A 23243-nucleotide genomic window follows, 5' to 3' on the forward strand; every position below is an offset into this window, starting at 1 on the left:
TTAAGTTCTTTGCTTAATTGGGGCCTAAGCTTTTTCAAGGTGTAGAGTGAGTGCAGAATCAGATGCACAGAGTTTGTCACCAAGTCCCCTATTTGACTTTCTGCACCTCGGTTCCCCATCTGCAGCGTGAGGATGGGAATGGCTCCCAGGGGTGTGCTGAGATCAGTTGTATAATCTCTAGCGTGGAATGCCATGGAAATGCCTATACATCATGTTGCCTCAATGCACAAATGACAGTGGAATTTGCTTTTGCTTCTCCTCACCTGTAATAATTACTCATTTCCATGGGACAAATCTTACCCTCTAAAAGCCAGCTCCCTTGTACCTTTGTTCCTAAATTAGAATGATCAGTGGGGGCTGTTAGGAGCTAAGATCAGACTGGAAACTATTCCTTTGATTCCTTTTAAAGTTTTTAAAGTCAGGCAAGAATTTTGTATGGCACTCAGCTGCAGGCAGAGAATGCTAGAGCTTGTGAGGCTGCCAGTTCAAACCAATTATGAATTAACTGACTTGCCTGGGCATTAAAATGCCTAATAAAACTTGCTCAGTCATTGTAATATGGACACTATGTTTCTATTCTCATTATCTGATTTGGGAAGGTCATGGACCTGCATGTACTAGTCCACAGAATCATTTTGGTGTAGTAGTTTGCTCTGATGGTGCACAAACTGAGCCTCCTAACAGCCTTCCTCTCTGTGTACAGCTCACAAGAAATATATTGTATTGGGGCTGTGTACCTTGAATGGTCCCTTGAAATATGTATTAACTCCTTACGCTAAACAATCACCTTGTATTTAGCAATGACACTCTGAGTTAGTTTCCCAGACCTGAAGAAGAGCTCCCTGTAAGCTCAAAAGCTTGTCTCTCTTGCCAACAGAAGTTGGTCTAATAAAATATATTACCTCACCCATCTTGTCTTTGTGGGTCAGGAAGGAATTTATCTTCATGAATGAACAACATGCTTATATCACAGTGGCCTGGGGTGGAATGAACTGTGGGCATGTAAACTAATGTGCATACATTAGACCTGTCCTGACATCACCCTTTGGAGAATGTTATATAAATCTCCAGTGGTTCAAACTGGAAGTGCTTCCAAAACAAATTTCACACAGAAAGGGAGCAAGTTATATAGTGGGTAATATGGTAACTTCACCGAGGATTAAGTTTTTCTTGGAGGACTGCATCACTACAGCTACTTATCCTTTCAAAAGCATCTTTTCATCCATTGATCTCAAAGTACATTACAAAGGTGGATATGTGTCCTTATCTCCATTGTACAGATGGGAAAACTGAGGCACAGAGCTTGGCGGTGACATGTTCAAGGTCAGTGGCAGAGCCAGAAATAAAACCCAGGTCCAGCTAGTCACCTGTTGTAAATCAGCATAACTCCACTGAAGTCAATAGAGATCATGCCAATTCACACCAGGATCTGGCTCTCTCTTGGGATATTCCATTGCCAAAGTGATTTCTGTTGAAAAAGTGAGAGGGCCAGATTCTCCACTTGCATATCATAGTGGTAACATTTTACACTCACTCGATTTGCCTCTCTATTGCTCTGCACCTTGTGTAATCGATTATTCCAGCACTAGCGTTTTGTACCCAGTTTGAACATGAGTAAATGACAGCAAAAGGTAGTGGGGACACAAGGCCTGTTATTATTGTGCAATAATTGTGCATTTAGCAATAATACCAATCTTTATTCTACTTTGAAACCTGTATTAAAGCAACTATTATTCACATGAGTAGACTTGATGCTCACCACAGAACTAGCTTGTCTTGCCAGCCAGCCCTAACAAGCGCTTCTTCTGAAAGCTTTTTATCCTTTCTCACACTGCCCAGCCTTGTTTTACTACAGCGTATACATATGTTTGGCACTAACCTAATTCCCTTCATTTCTTCTTCTATTGCAGGTCATTACTGTGCCCATTACTAGGCTCATTCTATTGCCTGGAATTGAAACGGGCCACAGGAAATCAGATTTTGGAGCTGTTGCCACGAACAGCTGACGTAAGTGACCTGTCAACAGGTACTCCTCCGTAGGTCCTTATTCTGCCAGTGTCCCCTCTGCCTGCACAGAACTCCATTGTAGTCATCAGATCAGATCGCAGAATCAGGACAATAGTTGGGTTCTCAGAACAGTGTTCAATAGGGATGATAGAACAGTGTCAATGTGAAGTGAAATGAAACTGTGATAGCTCAGTACGATCGGCAGTTTCTTAGATTCATCAGGTGTTTCCAATCTAATCTATCATCACCTACTTATTTAGCAGTTATCACCACAGGGCAAGATTTTCAAAAGCGACTAAACATTTTGGATACCCACATTTTGAGGTGCCCAGTTTCAGACCATGCTGAGCACCCACATGCTTTGGAAAATCAGGCCCCATCAAGGTGCCTCGAGTTGGGCGCCCAAAACCACTCGTCCCTTTGGAAAATCTTGGCCACATTAAACATCTGAGAAGCTCAGTGTAGAAGGATCAAGCCTGGTATGAAACACGCAGGAATGGGATGGTGTGTCTGGGCCCCTTATGAAAACCAGATGGGGCTCTGATTTGGGCACATTGTTTAAGTGGAATTGTTCTAAGTCACGATAGAGTTGCAAAGATAATGGAGGGATTCAATGAAGTGAGGTAAAGTACTGAAGGCTGCAGGTTTTCTTACATGCTTCCTCTCATTTTAACTTTCGCCCACTATATAACTTACTCTCTCACATATACACACACACAGTCTTTCTCTCTCTCTGTCTTACACTAACTCACACACTCTCTGTCTCTCTCTTCTACACACTTTGGCTGTGTCTTCTCTGCTAAGAAAAGGGGTGTTTTTCTACGATGTAACTAACACACATTAGCTATCCTGCAGGAACAACACACTGGTGAGAAGTCATGTTAGATTTATCATGAGGGAAACTAGACAAGGCCGGCACCATACCTCCTGCCTGGGGTGACCTCGCCTGGAAAGCTTATGCTCAAATAAATTGGTTAGTCTCTAAGGTGCCACAAGTGCTCCTTTAGTTTACCTTGCAGTGCCTTATCTCCACTAGCTAATTCACACACCTTTTCTCAGCAGCACCTTCACCTATCTCCCCATCTTACACAGACATCCACCAAATGGTAGCCACAGAAACTCCTTTCGTTTCATGCTAGTGGCTAAGGATGCCTCTTCGTTGGTTAAGTAACTTGTGTTTAGTAATTACTTTCTAATGTAGTATCCTTCAGAAATGCCAAGTGTGCTGTTCCCAAGGCTGCAACCAGAGGCAGCTGGTAGAACCACTTTACCTTAGGAGCTTTGTCTTCACTGCAGAGTTAACTTGGGTAATCAGCACTGGGTCTGAGTGCTCAGGTTGGCCTAGCTGGGGCATGAGTAGCCACACTGCAGAGCCCTACCTGAGTGAGTGTGTCTTTGTGGGTGCGTCACTCACCTTAATTTACATGCCGATGGAGAGAGAGACGAATACCTTTTGTCTGGCAGAAAACGTGATTCTCAGTTCTGACTTTAGGAACATATTTGCAGTATGCATCCATAACTCCTTACATAGTATCTGTATATACATTGCACCATGATATACATGTGACCCTCATTTTCATTTAAGACCTCACACGATATTCTTTGGTGAACCAGATTGGACATACCAGGATCAGGGTATTCTTGTCACCCCTGGCTAGTTGGCACTGAGGGGTTTATGGAAGTTTCTTTTTCAGTGGAAACCATTTTCTCCTAAAGCTATTGGACCTTTGCATGGAACTGCAGCCTCTCAGTCTGCATTAACCCACAGCTATGGGGATTTCTAGGACAGAAAGAATTACTGCATAGGGACAACCAGACTGCAGACTCTTTTGGTTTAGTATCCAGCATGGGTGCAGGACAGGCAGTGCCAGAACCAACTTTCCTCCCACCCTGTACTGTCTCTGCCGGTGCACCTCAGGCCTTACGGTTGGGCTGGATCCAAAGCCCAGTGAAGTCAATGGAAAGAGTCCCATTGTTAATAGTCATCTCAAGGGCTGAGAGATGAGCTCATCTCCGTAGCCTCTTCATTTCTTGTCTCTCTGTTAGGACTGTTATGAAGGAGGCCAGTTGTTTTCTTATCTTCAGCAGAAGGGTGGGCCTGGAACCAGCCCTCAGAGCCTCCTGTTGGCACAGATAAAGAATCACGGGCTAACAGGGGTGGAATTCATCCAAGGCGAATACGGTGAGCAGAGATCTTAGCAGCTCAGTAAGCAAGTGGGTACTTTTGGATCAGAAATACTGGCAGGACACTGAAAGAACTTCATAGGAGACTGGAGCTAGTACACTTGTCCTTGCTTTTCCAGGACATGAGAGACACGAGGGATAGCTCAGTTGTTTGAGCATTGGCCTGCTAAACCCAGGGTTGTGAGTTCAATCCTTGAGGGGGCCATTTAGGGATCTGGGGCAAAAATTGGGGATTGGTCCTGCTTTGAGCAAGGGGTTGGACTAGATGACCTCCTGAGGTCCCTTCCAACCCTGATATTTTATGACTCTATGAAACCTTGAGCACAGCAACAGTTGCTTTCTGCTGTGATGGCTCACTGGTTCAACAGATGTGAGCAAACTTTTAGGTGGGCTGCATCTCACAGTCTTAAAAGGCATGATCAGCATGTGATCCTCTTGAAAGCATAAGGACCATGCTTCCATTCAGTCATCTGATAATGATGTCGAACAGCTATTTTAGATATAGATGGCTATAGATACAGCGGTTAGCTGTGCCACTATAACTAACATAAACCTTATTTCCCCTCCGACAATATTGCACTTAGCTCGTGTCCAGACAGGAATTTTAGCCACTAGTGTAGCTGCATCAGTTTGTATCACTGCAGTGTGATGTGTGATGTGAACCTTGTTGCACGTACCGCTGCACTGGTGGAAATCATGCCTACACAAGAGGTTTCCACCAGCGTAGCTAGCTATGCCAGCTAATACTGAGTGTAGACCAGTATTCAGTGATCTCTTCTGCCAAGACTCTTTTACTAAGGTGAGCTCTGGTCCCTTTTGTTTGTTGTTCTCCCCTTCTTTTTTTTTTTTTTCACACAGCAAATCCAGTTGCCTTTGACAAACTGCACAGAGACAAGGCTTCTGTATATCTCAGAGCAGGGGCACAGTCCACAAAATTGGGACCCAGATGCACATGCAAATTGGCTGAAAATAGGTATTCCTAGGATTCATAATTCCAGCCTGGGCCTGTTATAGGATGGGTCTGAAATGTGAAGTTCAGGAACCATCTGAACTTTGGGAAAGTTTATCTCTCTGCAGAAAAGTCCCGTGGAACTGAATTGAGAATGAGCTCCTTTCTGTAGGTTTTCTCAGCCATCCTATAGAATATTCCTGCTCTAAAGTTCTGTAGAATGATTACAACAACCTATTCAAAGAATCTCATCCTCTATTTAAATTCTATAGGTTTTTCAGAGTAATTACTGTAGAAACAGGTTGGTTCCATCCCTATTAAATTCTATAGGAAGGAAGAGGAAGTGCTGGCCTGGATTCCTGGTTCAGGCCCATCTCTGTAGTGTATATGGCAAAAGGGGGAAAGGTTATTTGCCTTTTGCAGACTGAACAGAGATGAGGCAGAGGTGCATAGGTTTGAGTGCAACTGGCAGCTGGCTGCAGTGGGGGTGTGACTGGCAGCTACAATGTGTGACTGGCAGTGGGGATGGGACTGGGGGCTGAAGTATGTGTGGCTGGCAGATGCCACATGAAGGAAGCAATTTGAGGGTCACCAACAATCCCAGAGGCCACACATCGAGCAGCCCTCCACTCGTGTCTGCTTTGCTGCTGACTCCTAACTGAACCTGACAGGAAGGCAGTTACCAGAACCGCTAACTCTCTGGGGAAAAGCTTACAGGAGCTCATTCCCTTTACGCTCACTTTCCGTACAGAGACTAGAGGAGTAGCGAGAGTGTGTGTTAACAACAGCTAAGGCTGTGTGGGGAAAAAACAGAGTCACCATCAAACCAGCCAAAGATAAAAACCTTCCTTTGGGCCTGTTTGTTGGAAAACCAAAGTGAAGCTTTTACTTTGTCAGCAAATCTTGGCCAGGGTTCGAATTGGGCCTGTTTGTTGCAGCTTGGTAAGCAGCTGTAGTAGCTGCTCTGGAATCTAAACTTTCGTTTAATAAAATAAGGTCCCCTGCCCTTACAGTTGTGGAGAAAACTTTTAAAACCTGGCCTGAGTGTAACTGGTGCAGCCATATCTGCCTGAGTCTGCAGACAGCCTGAAGCACTAGTGGGTAAGAGGCACAGATAAATTATTATTATGGGGGTTCTCCAAATGTGCTAAATGCTTTCCAGGCACAGCAGGAGATACAGTCTCTGGTGTTAAGGAGCATATAATCTTTATTTGTTGGCATATTTTCAATTATTATTTATATGACAGTCGCACCAAGGGGATCAGAGATTAGGGCCCCATTGTGCTAGGTGCTGCACAAACACATACTCAGATATGGTCCCTGCCCTGAAGAGCTTGCAATCTAAAAAGACAAAACAGATGAAAGATGGGAGAAGATGAGTATTATTGTCACCGTTTCATAGATGGGGAACTGGATCACAAGATGAAGTGACTTGCCTGAGGTCACACAGGGAGCCTGTGGCAGAGCTCTCAGATCTCCTAAGTCCCAGTCTAGTGCATGAACCACAAGACTACCCGTCTGCTAAAGTTTACAGTTACAAATCCATTATATTTTTATGTCACATTTATTCCAAGGCTTTTTAAGTCTGAATCTTAATGACGACAATTTAAATGCAAATTTTAAATTCCTGATCATAGCATCCAAAAAAGGAGAATGGCCATCCTATTCTGAAGATCTGCACCATCTGCTGAGTAGCGTCTCGTTTTGGCAGCATGACTTGGAGGAATTTGGGTTATGGGCGGAGCTTGGGAGAAACACCATCACTTATTTTTCCTTTCTGACCCCTGTTTAAGACCTTACCCATCTCAGGTCTAATATCCTGGGACCAACATGGCTACAAAGTACACTGCATAAGACAAAGTTGTAAGGCATTGTTCCCAGCCTCTCATCATAGCAAACAGGAATAATATGCCATGTACGTAAGAGAAAGATAAACAGACATTGATGCAACCGGCCAGATGATTATTTGTCACATTATTGACTCTGCTCATTACTTCTATGGGGTGGGTTACTAAAGTGGACACCTGAAGGTTAAGGAAGAGCAATAGTAGAAAAACATGAAAGAGAACGGAGAGGAGCAGAGGCTGAGTTGAAGTAGAATATAAAGGCCTGATTCTCCATTGCCTACACTTTGTGCAGTCATTTATGTCAATGCAAACTGGGTGTAAAGCCAAGCCATTTTGATATACGAGCATGTGGTGCTCCTTTTGCACTGGGGTAAAATACTGCACAAGATGCAGAGCACCAGAGTAGCAGGCCCAGAAAGAGGTTAGAAAAGAGGAAAATGGATAAGCAGAGAGGTGATGTAGGTGATATTTACAGCCTATGGTATGATCTAGCTTGAAGAGAAAAAAGAATTTGTCCAGGTTATCATTTCTGGAGAGGATAATTTTGGAGAAGTGCTGAGAAAAATCCTATTTCCATTTTCAAGCTGCGAAATGCTGTTTGTGGTGGTAAAACCTAGAGTGACCAGACAGGAAATGTGAAAAATCGGGACAGGGGGTGGGGGGGTAATAGGAGGCATTATAAGAAAAAGACCCCAAAATCGGGACTGTCCCTATAAAATCGGGACATCTGGTCACCCTAGTAAAACCACCTCTGGCAGAAATGGGATCAGCTGAGCTCCCAGGTCAGATCCTCAGCTGGTGTAAATTAACATCACTCTATTGAAGTCAAAGCAGTAATGCCTATATACACCAACTGAGGATCTGACCGTGGGTACCAAATTCTGTTCTCAGTTCTGCCTATCTAACAAAAGGAAATGGAGTTACTCTAAATTTGCACCGGTGTAACCAAGAGTGGAATTTGGCCGTAAGGGTCCAAACTTCTTGTCCTTACTGCCTGAATGAGGACTGCAGGATCAGACCCTTTGTAGAAAAGACAAGGAGTAAAGGACCTGCACACATGGAGGCTGCTCGTGATATTACAATAACTGTGACTGCCCCAAATGCACTCCCCTACCTTGGGGCTAGCACGATAGCATCCTGGCCCATGACTAAGGCTCCTAGGTGCTAAAGTAGTACAAATAAATAACAATAATAATAGGGCTTGCTGTCAGTGACTTCAACAGGCTTTGAATCAGCCCCTATTGCAGAAAAGGAGTGGACCTCATAGCACCCCGCCAGCATCAGGAGATGGCTACGTTGCGCGAGTACAAGAAAACTCTTGCTAACCAGAAGCTTTCGCTCCATGACAACCTTGTTCACTTGCCTTGCATTCATCTTAAGCCCCACTGACCATTCTGGGTGGCCAGAGAAGCTCTTTTTTCATCCAGCTTCAACCCAGAAGACACCTGGTGAATGCAATGGGCTGCGTCTGATGTAAACAGCAAGCACCTCGTAGATGATCTCACGTTGAACCCCCTGGTTTCTTGCTTCACTGAAGACAGTGGATGACCATCAGCTGTATTAGGATGCTACATGGAAGATGCATGCACCTGATGCATGAATGGAGAACCAAGGATTCGCCACAGTATGAATGGGGAGCCCTCCAAGCCACTGAACACAAGTGTCCCATCTTTCCATCACCAAGAGGTCTAGCAAAGGTGCACTCTGCATCTCCTGAAGCTCTCGAATGGGTTTCAGATCTTTCTATTAACTTGTAAATGTTGCTAGTTCCATATGAAAGAAGAAAAGTAAGGAAAGAGAAGAAGAAAGACTTGGACTGAGTTCGGCACTCCATTGCCTTCAGTGGGAGTCAGGCACTTAAATACCTTTGAGGATCTGGGTCTTGGGGGTCTGGTTTTCCAATGTAGTTACTGCTGATTTCTACCACAATAAAGGTGAGGAGAATCAGGTCTTAGGCATTCACTTAATCTATGCCATGCTTCTGGATCCCGGGCCCCTGTTCAGCGCAGTCCACGTTGAACAGAACAGCCCCCCACTTTCTATTTTAAAGCAGAAGCTGCATCTACAAAACAACCTTGTTAATATTGTCCCTTGAGGAGGCTGATGGGAGAGACAAGGTGTATTCAGAATGGGTGGGCTCCTATCTCTCTGTAACATATCTGTGGCTCATCCACTGTCCTGCCAGCACCTACCTGAATATCTGGTTGCTGCCTGAACAGCAGCAGGGAGATACAAGCTGAGGACTGGAAACACAAAGCTGTGTGTGCGGGTGCCCTTTCTGATCAGTCTGAAATCACCATGGACCAGTCACTTGAGTCAGACTGGAGTTAGAGGGGGAGGAGGCAGCATAGGGAGGACAGTGCACAGCGATGGAGGCGGGGCATTGGTTTTATCCTCTCTTCCTGCATTTTTATACATTTTTCTTCATCTCCCTTGTGCTCTGGTTCCAAAACCAGATGGGCACCTCCACAGACTAACTTGTCCCTGCAGCCTGGCATTCTTTGCTTCATGTAGATTGTAAAGCCAGAAGGGGCCATTATGACTCTTCCAAACCTGTTGGGTTGTAGGTGTTCTATGAATTAAGATACTTGCATGGTCCTGATTACTGTAAAGATAATACAAGCACCTGCTACTCACTAATGACTGTACCCCTCGTGAAGAAGGTCTGGTTTATTTCCCCCATTTTTACAGGTGGGGAACTGAGGCACACAGAAATGAAGTGACCTGCCCAAGGGCACACAGCAAGTCTGTGGCAGTCCCAGATTTGAACCCAGATTTTCTGAATATTAATATGGTGCCTAAAACACAAGATCATTCTTTTCCCTCCTCCATTCCAGCCCATTGATTTCTATGGACTTAAGTCTGCTGACACTTGTAAACAGAACTAAACTGAGGACCGCAGCAGAAAGAAACCAAAAAAATGCAAATTCATTCCAGAGAAGTCACTCCTTCTAGATGCATTCCCTGTCCTGGCAATATGCCTTGGAATCACTGGCACCACTTCAGACAGCTGCATCTTCCCCAACGTTTCCTGAGGGCTTCAAACCAGAAAGGCAAGGTGATGAAGAGATTTGGTTAAGGGAGAAATAGAAAAGTGACCATAATTACCCAGTTCTATATAACCTCTCTGTGTTATATTAATCCACCTTGCTAAATGATGACAAATTAATTCAGATGATGTGCAGTGGGACTTCAGGAACAATGCCCATTAGTCAATTTTTAGCCTCATTTACATATGTGAAGTCATTGGGGCTTACATGAGTATAAATGGGTACAGAATCTAGCTGCATAGCTTTAATGGAGCTGCACTCTGTAGATTCTCTCTTTGGTTTCTACTCATGGTGGGGCCATATTCTGATTTTAGTTACATTAGTATAAATGTGGAGTATCTCTACAGAAGTCAGGAAGGCTTGATTCCCTCTGAGTTACTTCAGTTTTATGCTGGTGTAACTCCATTGATTTCAAAGGCATGGCACTCTGGTGTACATCTATTACACTGTAATACCCCTACTACCTAGGTGATAATAACGAGGAGTCCTTGTGGCACCTTAGAGATGAACACATTTATTTGGGCATAAGCTTTCGTGGGTTAGAACCCACTTCATCAGATGCATGGAGTGAAAATACAGGAGCAGGTATAAATACATGAAACGATGGGGGGTTGCTTTACCAAGTGTGAGGTCAGTCTAGCGAGATAAATCAATTAATAGCAGGATACCAAGGGAGGAAAAATAACTTCTGAAGTGCTAAGAGAGTGGCCCATTACAGACAGTTGACAAGAAGGTGTGAGTAACAGTAGGGAGAAATTAGTATTGGGGAAATTAAGTTTAGGTTTTGTACTGACCCAACCGCTCCCAGTCTCTATTCAGGCATAATCTGATGGTATCCAGTTTGCAAATTAATTCCAGTTCTGCAGCTTCATGTTGGAGTCGGTTTTTGAAGTTTTTTTGTTGAAGAATTGCCACTTTTAGGTCTGTTACTGAGTGACCAGAGAGATTGAAGTGTTCTCCTACTGGTTTTTGAACGTTATAATTCCTGATGTCAGATTTGTGTCCATTTATTCTTTTGCCTAGAGACTTTCCGGTTTGGCCAGTGTACATGGCAGAGGGGCATTGCTGGCACGAGAACTTATGCCCAAATAAATTTGTTAGTCTCTAAGGTGCCACAAGGACTCCTCGTTATTTTTGCTGATACAGACTAACACGGCTACCACTTTGAAAACGGTTACCTAGGTGATAAACTTTTTATACATGCGTAGGCTGTAAATCTATTATTGTGGTATAAATCTGGAGTAATGCAGCGGTCAATCAAGCCAACAAAGTTACTCCAGATTTATAGTAACTGAGTTCAGAATCTGGATCATGACGTGGGAATCACATGATTGACCAAACTCTATTTTTCTCTGCAGCAATTATGTCTTTGCGGAGAACGAATGTTTTGCATTGCTGTTTTTCTGTTATGAATCTAAGTTGTGGAATGCAGGAAGCACTTTAGAAAAGGGTTACAAACACAAAGGTGTCTTACGCTGCTATTTGAGTTACTGGATTAAGCTGGGCTGAAGAAACAGAAGATGCCTTTGTTCGTTTTTATGGCATTTGCCAACATTATGAAACCGAAATAGGGCACAGACTGCATAAGTGAACTTTTCTCCTCTGCTGATTTTTCCTCTCCAGTTAATCAGCCATCACAGATAAATTTATCTCAGGTGGCCCTGGCCTAAGGCCTGATCTTGCAAGATTTATCCAAATGAATATGCCTTGCTCCTGGGAGCAGACTCATGAAAATCAAGGGGAACTGGTAGCTTGAGCAAGGAGTGATTGCATAAGTAAGGCTCGCAAGATCTGGCCTAGAGTCTTTCTTCTTCTGTAATTGCCTGTTTGTTATTTATCTTGCCAGCTATGTCAGATGCTGCATGAGAGGAACTTTGCTTTGAATCAAAGGTAATGCCCCAAAGACTTTCAAAAAGAGTTGGGTGTATCACTGCCCTGTGTGTCCCCTTCAATTCATATGGGGGCAATGTAGGGTTAAGCAATCCAGTTCCTGTGCCCAGTTCCTACTACAGGAGGCCACTTACTCTAGTACTGCAGAGAACAGACCAGCAATGGAGCAGTACACTGGTTGTGCAGGACCTTAATGGTGAAGATGGGGGTATTAAGTTCAGTGTTGAAAAAAGAGGAAGCCAGAGAAGGGAGTCAAAGAGGAGAGCTGAGGTAGGAAGAGCCATGAACACAGATGGAGCATTTGGGGAAGGGGAGATGCAGGGGGCTCAGAGAAGAGGAAACCATAGTAGTCATGGCAGAGACAGAAGGGATGTAATGTAGAAGAAGGAGCAGGATTTAACAAGAACCTAGAGACGTGGGGGAGAAGGAGAAAGAGAGTCTACAGTGTACGTCAGACTTGGCTGGTAGCAAATGCAAGTTCATTGATCTCAGTGGAGTTGCACTTGCTAGCACCAAGTCTTATGAGTTTGTATTACTTGGGAGTGGGAGATTCTTTGCACCAAGAGAATAAATAACTGGCTGGTATCTTTCCTTGTTTCCTGATAGATGAAGTACCAGAGAATACAGAGGCGATGGGGTTGTACTTTATAAACGCTGCTCCATATGACCCTAGAAATGTTCAGCTGCCTCCAATGTTTTTTTAATTTACATGAAGAGAGAAGCACTTCTTGGAAAGCTGTCCAGCTCCCATTGAAGTCTCTTAGGCCCAGATCCTCAAAGGTATTTAGGTGTCTGAATCACTTGGGAGTTAGGCACCTAAATCCAATGGGAGTTAGGCACCTACGTGTCTTTGAGGCTGTGGCCCCAAGTGACCCCATTAGAAGAGGAGGCCTATAGGGCAGATAATAACTAGTCCTTAGCCGAGGCAGGTAAAATGTTCCCAGCTCAGCTTCCAACTGGGTGAATCACAGCTAGCTTCGTGTTCCATTACAAACTGAAAGCCTAACACAGCCTTGTCAAAAGTATCTCACAGTGAAACCTGAGCCCAGTTTAAAGGGAGCATAGGGAGGATTTAGGTGTAGAAACCAACCTGAACTTGCAATCTTTGTGCCGTGTAAACCAGGTGATGCTTAATGGCTTCTGATGAGCTTCATGTTAGGGGTTTGGTCCAGACCTGCAGTTCGAACAAAGAGGGTATGAACCTTTATTAGGTGAAAGTGAAGAAAAGGCTCACATGACTACTTGGAAACTTCACCAGTCATCTTTCACCCAGACCTGGTAAAAAGAGGCCAAATCCATCTCTGGTGTAACTCAGTGGGGGCTGCCGGAGCTCAGCACCTCACAGGATCAGGCTCCAGCTGTGTTAGGGAACAAAATATACTTACAGGAGCCCTTGAGTGAAAACCCTTGCTCCTTAATGGTCTGAACTGGGACAAGGCTGGCAAGAAGAGGCTTTGCGGATCAGAATCAGACACAAACCTCAGCTTCATTGCATTATATAATTACCTAAGATTTCAAAGGTATTATAGCCTAAATGTAGGGTTGCCAATTTTGGTTGGACATACTCCTGGAGGTTTCATCACATGACGTAATCTTTAATTAAAGATGAATCTTTCATTCCTGGAGACTCCGGGACCATGCCTAAATTGCATGCAGTGCATTCATTCGAATCCTCCTTTTGAAGCAAATGCCTCAACACCATACTCACTGCTTCTGTAGCTGTCTTTCCCTCATTGCCATGTAATATAATTATCTTCTATAAAACATATACACACAAAGGATGTGTCCTGTAACTTGCCATTAGATGATGTAATGCTTCTGAAGGCTAGATTACCTTACAGTTAGGCTCACACCAATTAAACATAATGGTCCAAATTCTTTTCTCAATTACACCACACTGTCCGCTTCAATGAAGTTGTAACAATGCAACTGAGAGGGGAGTTTGGTGGTGAAAAGGGGGGTGTGTGTGTGTGGGGGGGGGACCTCCAATTTAGTGTGTTACTGAATGGCCGGAGAGCACTTAGCTTACGAAGAAAAAAATCCTGCTGGATCTTGTAGATAAACAAGACCGTTTTCGGTTCTCAGAAGGGTGTCCTCCTGCCCTGCTCTAAGCCAGACGCTCCCACGTTATCTTATTGTATGCACTGCCCTTAGCTGTCCCTGGCATCACACACACCTCCTGTTCGTAGAATATGACTTGCGATAAGCCTAACCTAGTCTCCCTAATCAGCTGAGAAGGGCTGAGCAGATGCCTTGGGATGCTGGAGGATGCATTACACCCTTCTTGGTCAGAGGTTTCGTTCAAGACAGGAGAGGACGATTTAATTTTAAGTAGGTGGATGAAATGCAAGTAGGTGGAACAGAATTTATAAGTGCAAATATTGTTGCCCTGATTCTCTACACTAAGGCAACACTACATCAGCATGGCAGTGTGTCACATTTACACCCATCTCAAGGCCCTATTACATTGCCACTGTGGTGTAAAGTAGCCTTAATATAAGTGACACTGCAGGCCCACTGGTCTGATTGATCATTGTCTTACGTGTTGTTTAGTCATTTGCACCAGTGCAATGCTCGTGCAAATCACTACTATTCTGATTTGGTAATGTTTCACACCCACTTTGCACAAGTATAAATGACTGCATTAGATGCAGGGCAATGCTGAATCATGCTCTTTGTGACTTATTGCCAGAGCTATTTTCCACCACCGTTGTGATTGCATGACTTGCATCACCACCTCAAAGTTTTTGGCTCTGTGAGTAACTAAATAACTTATTAAACCAAGAGAAGGGAAAGCACCCGGAAGAAGAAGCTCTTAAACATATTTCACACTCATAAGAAAAGGAGCAATTTGCTTGCTGAAATTGCCTGAGATTCTATGTTATTTCAAGATGTTTTGCAAATATAGTCTAATTCCCCCTGGGGATTATATACCGGCACATGATTATGCAAATTCATTCTTACGTTGTTAATAATTTTTAATCAGGCAACTCAGATAATGTGGAATCCTCTGAAAGGCAATGGATTACATGTCTTCCTACTAAGAATAGGACATGCCTGGTCTGACTAATCCACAGTATGGACAGATTCTTTAATGGGATTGCAAGGATGTAAGTGAACATAAGAACGGCCACACAGGGTCAGACCAAAGGTCCATCTAGCCCCATATCCTGTCTTCCGACAGTGGCCAATGCCAGGTGCTCCAAAGGGAATGAACAGGTAACCATCAAGTGATCCATCCCCTGTAGCCCATTCCCAGCTTCTGGCAAACAGAGGCTAAGGACACCATCCCTGCCCATCCCAGCTAATAGCCATTGATGGACCTACCCTTCATGAATTTAACTACCGGTAGTTCTTTTTTGAACCCTTTTATAGTCTTGGCCTTCACAACGTCCTCTGGCAAGGAGTTCCACAGGTTGACCGTATGTTGTGTGAAGAAATACTTCCTTTTGTTTTAAACCAGCTGCCTATTAGCTTCATTTGGAGACCCCTAGTTCTTCTGTATGAGAAGGAGAAAACAACACTTCTATTTATGACAGGTTTCAGAGTAGCAACCGTGTTAGTCTGTATCCTCAAAAAGAACAGGAGGACTTGTGGCACCGTAGAGACTAACCAATTCATTTGAGCATAAGCTTTCGTGAGCTACAGCCCACTTCATCGGATGCATGTAGCTCACGAAAGCTCATGCGCAAATAAATTGGTTAGTCTCTACGGTACCACAAGTCCTCCTGTTTATGTGTTTGTAGAGCCGCTAGCACAGTGCGGCCCTCGTCCCCGACTGGGGCTCCTCGACACTGCCACGCTACAAATAAATACTAATAATGATTTGGTCCCATGTGTATTTAGGCAGTTTCAGAATAGAGCCACACTTCACAAGGGCACAAGCAATAGAACTCATTTTCTCACCCTTAGGTAGGGTCTGATAGTTTGGAATCACTTCAACCTGTAGGGTGGAGGGCAGCCGTCAGTGCATGCTACGCTAATGGAGAGATTTTGGCAAAGAACATCAGGGAAAGCCCTATTAAAAATGCCCTGATATAAGCTAGTAGCTGCACAGAATATGGGCTTTTAAGGTGTCATCCAGGAGACATCGTTACCTCATACAGTAAACAGCAGGAGACAGATTTTCAGCAGGTATAATCTGCTCTAGCTCCATTGAAGTCAGTGGAACTAGGTTGCTTTATATCAACTGAGAGTCTGACCCCATAACTTCAGACCGATAAAGGGCTGTGGCGACGGTGCTGGGATATGAGCACGTGGTTCCAGGGAGCTTAGGTATTTCAGACCTGATGATCAGACCACTAAAACCCTCTCTAAGGTTGCTAGACAAAGTCTTCTGTCCATTTATCATCACCCTTTGTATCTTTGTCTGGATGATAAGAAAGATAAAACAATTGCCAAGCCATTTTAGTTTTGTTTAAAGATTTTTTTTAAGTTATATCCATTTCTTCGTGACATAGAAGGGTCAGGGTATTCATAATATCCACAGAACACCTTTGTTGTTCAAGATTTCATCTGAAAGATTTGACACATAATAACCTTGGTTTCAGAGTAACAGCCATGTTAGTCTGTATTCGCAAAAAGAAAAGGAGGACTTGTGGCACCTTAGAGACTAACAAATTTATTTGAGCATAAGCTTTCGTGAGCTACAGCTCACTTCATATTTAGTCTCTAAGGTGCCACAAGTACTCCTTTTCTTTTTGATACTAACCTTGATGGCTGGAAGGTCTGAGTTGAAGCTACTGAGATCTGAACACGTGGTTTAATAGGTTCTAGCTATTCTAAACACAGGGACAGTTTCTGCCAGTGTAGAAGAATAGGGGAGGCATAAAGGGGACCTGTCAGAAGGCCAGTCAGACTCTCTGCCTGACCCCAGCCCTGGAACAGGTTAGAGCAGTGGTTCCCAAACTTTAACAACCTGTGAACCCCTTTCACGAAAATGTCAAGTCTCACAAACGCCCTCCTAAAAATGAATATTTCCAGGGATTTTCTCCTTTACCTGAGTATAAATTATAAGAGCAGTGATCTTGGAAATATAAAATTTGTTTTTATGACATGCTTATTACACACTATTTATTATTCATTATTATTTATCATTACAGTATTTGTATGACATTATGAAAATGGCAACACTCTTCCAAGATCTCACTTTCATAGCTTGTCTCACTTTGAATAAGCCTGTTATAAGACAAGGCTCCTATGTTTTATCAAGGAGTTTCATCAGGGAGTATCAGATGTGAAACAGCATGAAGGTATTTAAGAAGCCAACTCAAAGAGTTCCTTCTACACAAGCATTCAGGTCTTGAGCAGTCCAAGCAAACGATGCACTTTACAACAAAGCTTAAACTTGTTTTTCATATTAATTTTAAAAACATTACTAGCTGCCTATTTAATTTTAAAAACAGCAAAAAATATCCACCTCACTTTCCATTTCTTATAAGGAGTCTTGAAGTTTAAATCTCCTCAGTGTGATAGATATGCTTGCTTTGATCTGCTTAGCTCTTGGAAGTCCAAGGGCTCTGGGCTGCTGGCCCCATGCTGCCCGGGGTTCCTAGGGACAGCTCTGTCCGCCATTAGGGAATTTTTTCCCGAGAACTCCCTGTAACATTTCATGAATCCCCAGGGGTTCCTGAACCCCAGTTTGGGAACCACTGGGTTAGAGCAACCTGGGGGCTGCTCTAACATATGCCAACTGGCAACGGTCCCCAAGGGATTGTCTACAAGTTGAGTATAGCCAAAGTGAAGCATGCTCTGACTGTGGCTCCACCCTGCACCTGACGCCCCTTCACTCCCTGTGACAAAGGCCGCAAGGATGGTAGGTCTGTGCCTGTTGTGGCCGACCCCATGTCAGAGGAATCTCCATCAGGGGAAATAGGATTAGATTCTATCTCCTCTGTGCCGTCACAGCGGTGCAGAGGAGATGGAGCAGAACAGACAATCTGGCCTCTGGTGTTTGGATAGCTGAGACGTCACACATTTAGATCCTTTTAGCAAATAAATTAAACCTGGAGCAAGGCGGTCTGTGTTTCTGGAGCACCCAGGGTGAAATTATGGAGGCCCTGAAAGCAGAACAAATTGGTTTATGGGGGTACTGCATCAGCAATCCTCTTTGCCCCATGGTGCCAAGCTTTATAGTGACATAGTGGCAGTGAGCTAGGGGCATAGCCAGTAAGTTCATGCCTCATAGACACGCGCACGGGGAGGGAAGTCGAATCATGTTGCCAATACATTTCATTCATAGCCTGCAATAACAGCTAAGCACCTTCCTAGTCACTTGGTCTGCAGAGTCTTTTAAGGACTTCTTCCTGTCCAAGGACTGCAGGGTTTGGCCCAGGGATGCTATTCCAGACCCTGAAAATCAGCTTATTCTCCGCCCCCCCCGCCACTAGTAAGCCACTTCTGTGGCACACATTATCTTGTTATGTATTCGAGTAATACCTAGAAGCCCCAGTCATTGGTCAGGACCCCATAGTGCTAGGTGCTGTACGAACAGGGAACAAAAAGATGATCCCTGACTAAAGAGCTTACAGTCTAACCATAAACCTGCAATTTAACGCAGGGGCAAAGTGGTTAATAGTGGGGAGTGGAGGGTTGTGTGTATCTGGGTCTGGGTGTTAGCAACACGGCTCAAATCCAGTTTTGCATAAGAAAAAACATTCCCTTCTGTGGTATTTCGTAGCTTCCTCCTCTCCTGGTATCTCCACAACTCAGTGTCTGACTTCTCATAGTTGTGTAAACTTCCCTGAATGTGAGGTGATGACAGAAAATGCCTAGAATAATTTATGCTTCTCAGTTTCACTCTTTGAGACTCAAACTAACTCAACCGTAATTTGAAGGGGGCTTGGTTTAGGCTTACATTTTCAAATATGGCCATTGGATGTGGGTGCCCAAAATATCTGGGGGTCTAACTTGAGGTACCTTGGGCCTGGTCTGCAGAGGCATTGGGCACTCACATTGCTCACTCCAGGGTGGGTCAAACTGGTCTCCCAAAATCAGCAGCCACTTTGGAGAACACTGGCCATATTTATTTATTTTAATGTCAGTGGAAAAACTGAAAGCTGTTCCTTCTCCTTCTCTGTGATTTATATCTTCATAAGCAAGTTTTACAGGGGATCCTTTGGTTCTTCACTGTCTGAGGCTGAAGAACACAGTAAATAACTTTATAGGAGGGTGACAGTGGCTTCCATGTCTTGAAATTGTTTTGGTATCAGTATGCATCTAGCTGCATGACATACAGCAAGACATTGAATTATGTGATCCACAAAAGAGTGCAGAGAAAGTCCCCCGCCACGCCTGTACCGCTCCCAGACTACCCTAAGTAAGTCCTCTGTAGAGGTGTCAGACCAATGTTGTATCACCAAAAAAAATAAAAAAAAAGTCAAAAGGAACACCGTTCACAACTGAGAACCTTTTGCCAAGCACTTTCTGCCTCCAGCTTTCAAGTGTGTAGCCAAGGGTTGTCAGCACATAGTCTCAGTGGGTTTGGGTTGATTTTGTGGTGTTGCAAAGGGAGTATATGTAATTGAAATATGCACAGGAAAACAGGATTGTTTAGTGTGTGTGTGTGTAACACACAGTGCCTGATTCAACTTTCATTGACACTGCTGTAAATCAGGAGTAACTCCACTGAGCTCAATCGACTTACACCATTGTAAAATGGGGGTTAATAAGAGACGAATCATCAGGGCTTTTCTTCATGGCAGACGTAATCTGCAATGTCCTCATAGTAAAAAGCACTACAGAGAAAGGGAAGGGGCAGGCAGAAAGAAGGAGGCTACAATTTTCCAGTTGATGATGTGCACGGTAATTTCAACATTAAGGAGTTTACATAAGATTCTTGGCAAATCAGCAAATCATGCTAAGTTTTCTCACTCAGCCTAGGTGGGGCTGAGCAGAAGACAAGTTCTAGTAATGTTCCCTCCTCCTGTTGTACTTCTTCTCTCCACAACCAGGAACACTGCAAACAGCGGAAAAACAGCTGCTGTTCTCTTCTGAAGTCTCTGGCTTAATCTGCTTTCCCTTCAAACTGCAGTTGTAGATCCTTCCCTCCCTAGGAATGCCCCAGTTGCTCCTGAGGTGTGTGGTCTGCTCTGTTCATACCCATCCAACCATTCCAAACTGAGTAGTTTATCTTTGCTTGGCCTAATGTATGGGACGCTGGACAGGGAGTCAGAAGACCTGTGTTCCATCTGTGCCATGCCTCTAGCCTGCAGCCTGACTTTCAGCAAGTCTGTTTCCCCTCCCACGTTTTGTCTTTTTAGAATGTAAACTCCCTGTGGCAGTGATGGTCTCTTAGCCTAATGAGACATACTATGTACGTGTATGTACAGCACCTAGCCTAATGGGGCCCTGTTCTTGGTTGGCTGCCCTGGGCACTAGTGTAATACTCTATAAATAGTAATCCAGTCCAGGTTGATTCACTGGTCTGGGATTATCAGCCCTCTCTAGCACTTGGAACAGGATCAAGCTGTAGAAGAGCTCAAGGGATTGAAAAAGAAGAGAGTGACAATGGAGGGGCAAGAAATTGGAGAAAGAGAGAAGACATACAGCAGAAAAGAGGGAGATGAGAACAAGGAATGGCTGGAAGAAGAAAAGAGAAAACGGGAATTGGCATGTATGCTTTTGGGTTTTTAAAATACAATATGGTATGAAAGAAGTGGTACTTACATGAGTGGCTCGGCTTCTCCTCTTACTTACCCAGTTTTACGCCATTCTAACTCAGATGCGACTCTTGATTCACAGAGTCTGCCCGACTCATTGGCCATTTGCACTCACTCCATGCTCAATATACAATTCCATGCTAGAGATGCTGCAGATTTCAGTGTGATAAAGTACAGAGGTGGGCTGGAAACTCTGTAGCAAAGTGGAACTGAAATCATGAATGGTTTCAATACCCTGCTAATATGCTAGTTGCTGTTCTTGGTTATAATATAACCTCTGCTTAGAGGATGAAGCTCACACCAGCACAAAAGGGCCATGCACAACCAACTGAGCCACTTAATTCATATATCAAGGCCTTAAATGGTCTGGACAACCTGAGGTGGGCCATTCGCATAGGGGTGAATTTTACCTGGAGTGAAAAGAAATCACTTCAGCTTGGGCCAAACGCTGCAGCTTCTATTCAGAAAAACAACCGTTGAAATCAAATGGGTGTTTTGCCACAGTCAGGACTGCACAATTAGGCCCTCGAAGAGGTTTCAATATACACAAGATTGCTGCATTCATTAAAACCAAGAAAACATTCCTCCCAAGGCACTACGCACAGCTGACATGCAGCCACTTCTGGAATGGAAGGTGACAGTCACCTGGCACATTGCCCAGGGAAATTTTGGCCAAGCCATTATTCTTACTTCAGCAACGTGGGCAACCTTCCTGTCAAGAAAACTGCATGGAACTCAGATAAACTGCTAGATTAATGCTGCAGGGATTTGAAAGTGTGGCTTGGGCGGGGGTCCGGCCAGCCTGAATCCCAGACCACTGAATCGTCCAGTTCCGTATTTGTATCTCAAGCATTTGTATTATTTATATGAGTATTTACATTCTGCCCCATGGCTTAGGAAGGCCTTTAGCAGGTGAAATAATGTAAGATAGCGTTCTTGTGCATTTCAATTCCTGAATGCTATGAATACCCTGAGAGTAGCAGATTGCTTGTAACTTTGGCCCTATAAATGTTCCCCCGATGCAGTGGGAAAGACTATAAAACCCACATATACAATCAGAGGGACAAATTCTCTGTCCAAATGAAATAATAGGCAGCAGGTTTAAAACAAATAAAAGGAAGTATTTCTTCACACAATTGCACAGTCAACCTCTGGAACTCCTTGCCAGAGGATGTTGTGAAGGCCAAAACTATAACAGGGTTCAAAAAAGCACTAGATAAGTTCATGGAGGATAGATCCATCAATGGCTATTAGCCAGGGTGCGCAGGGATGGTGTCTCTAGCCTCTGTTGGCCAGAAGCTGGGAATGGGCGACAGCAGATAGATCACTTGATGATCCCGTTCTGTTCATTCCCTCTGGGGCACCTGGCACTGGCCCCTGTTGGAAGACAGGCCACTGAGCTAGATGGACCTTTGGTCTGAGCCAGTATGGCTGTTCTTATATTATGTTAAGTAATTAGGCAAGGCTCCATTGAAGTCGGTGGAAATGCTCCCATTTACAACAGCAGAGAATTTGGCACAGATACTTAGTTTTGTTGGAGTTCAATGGAATACTTTTGGGCTTTATGCAGAAGCCAAATGCATACATGCCAAGTGTCCTTCTCTCTGCCTCTCCCCCACCCTCCCCGTTCCTTAGCATCTTTTTTTTTTTTAAAAAAAGGAAATATTTATAGTTTTCACACGTTGTCCTTCCAGAAAGCTCCCCTTCCCAAAGAAGTTTATTTTGCATTTACTGCATCTCCACTTGTCTCCCCAGTCTTGAGGTGCTTATTCAGTCCGTGGGAATTTTGTATAAATTAAGATGGAGAGAGGTTTTCCTCTCCATTCCCACCATTTTTAGATCTTCTGGGCCTGATCACCCAGTGCCTTGCAACTTGTGTCCGGGTAACAGGTCACTACCTCCCAAACATCCCCTTACGGCATTACACAAAGTAAAACTATTTCCCCATGTTTATTCCCCTACCCCCCACTGTTCCTCAGACGTTCTTGTCAACTGCTGGAAATGGCCCACCTTGATTATCACTACAAAAGGTCCCCCCCCTTCCTGCTGGTAATAGCTCACCTTAAGTGATGACTCTCCTTACAGTGTGTATGGTAACACCCATTGTTTCATGTTCACTATGTATATAAATCTCCCCACTGTATTTTCCACTGAATGCATCAGATGAAGTGAGCTGTAGCTCACGAAAGCTCATGCTCAGATAAATGTGTTCGTCTCTAAGGTGCCACAAGTCCTCCTTTTCTTTTTGCGAATACAGACTAACACAGCTGCTGCTCTGAAAGTTGGCGCTATAGCAGCCCTTCCTCAGTTTCCCCTTTGAAACACCTAGAAATAATCGAGAAAGGTTTTCTCAAAACTAGTAACACACCTGCTTTGGGCTAGGTTAATAACAAACAACCTGTGCCTTCTATCACTACATACTTTTTGAAGGGGAGAAAACAATCCCTTGAAAGGGAAACCCTAATTTTCCATCATAAAAAAACAACCACCCAAAAACCATGCCCTGATCATGCATTACCAGCAGGCAGGTCTCCTACCTATAGCCCACTCCTGCTCCTCAGCTCTTTGCATGCAACTCGCCTGCCCTGCAGTTCCTGCCTTCAGGCCCCTGCCTGTTGCTTCCCCACTGCCTCCCATCCAGGCCCTGCTGCAGCTG

At 44.1% G+C, this 23243-nt stretch overlaps 1 long non-coding RNA gene across 3 annotated transcripts; it reads right to left on the reverse strand.

Annotated features, from left to right (window-relative positions):
* Positions 1-1643: 1643 nt before the first annotated feature.
* Positions 1644-23223, reverse strand: LOC144257801 (uncharacterized). Of its 3 annotated transcripts, XR_013344595.1 has the most exons (6): positions 23125-23223; positions 22649-22912; positions 20625-20780; positions 15255-15426; positions 13018-13101; positions 1644-4128 (listed from the first exon to the last, which is right to left on the reverse strand). It is a non-coding gene; the product is annotated as an uncharacterized LOC144257801 (long non-coding RNA). The 3 variants fall into 3 exon arrangements; XR_013344596.1 differs by lacking the exon at positions 22649-22912; XR_013344594.1 differs by lacking the exon at positions 23125-23223 and having other exon boundaries at positions 22649-23116.
* Positions 23224-23243: the final 20 nt, after the last annotated feature.

This window comes from Eretmochelys imbricata, chromosome 26 (assembly GCF_965152235.1).
Source record: "Eretmochelys imbricata isolate rEreImb1 chromosome 26, rEreImb1.hap1, whole genome shotgun sequence".
In the NCBI taxonomy this organism is placed as follows: domain Eukaryota; kingdom Metazoa; phylum Chordata; order Testudines; family Cheloniidae; genus Eretmochelys; species Eretmochelys imbricata.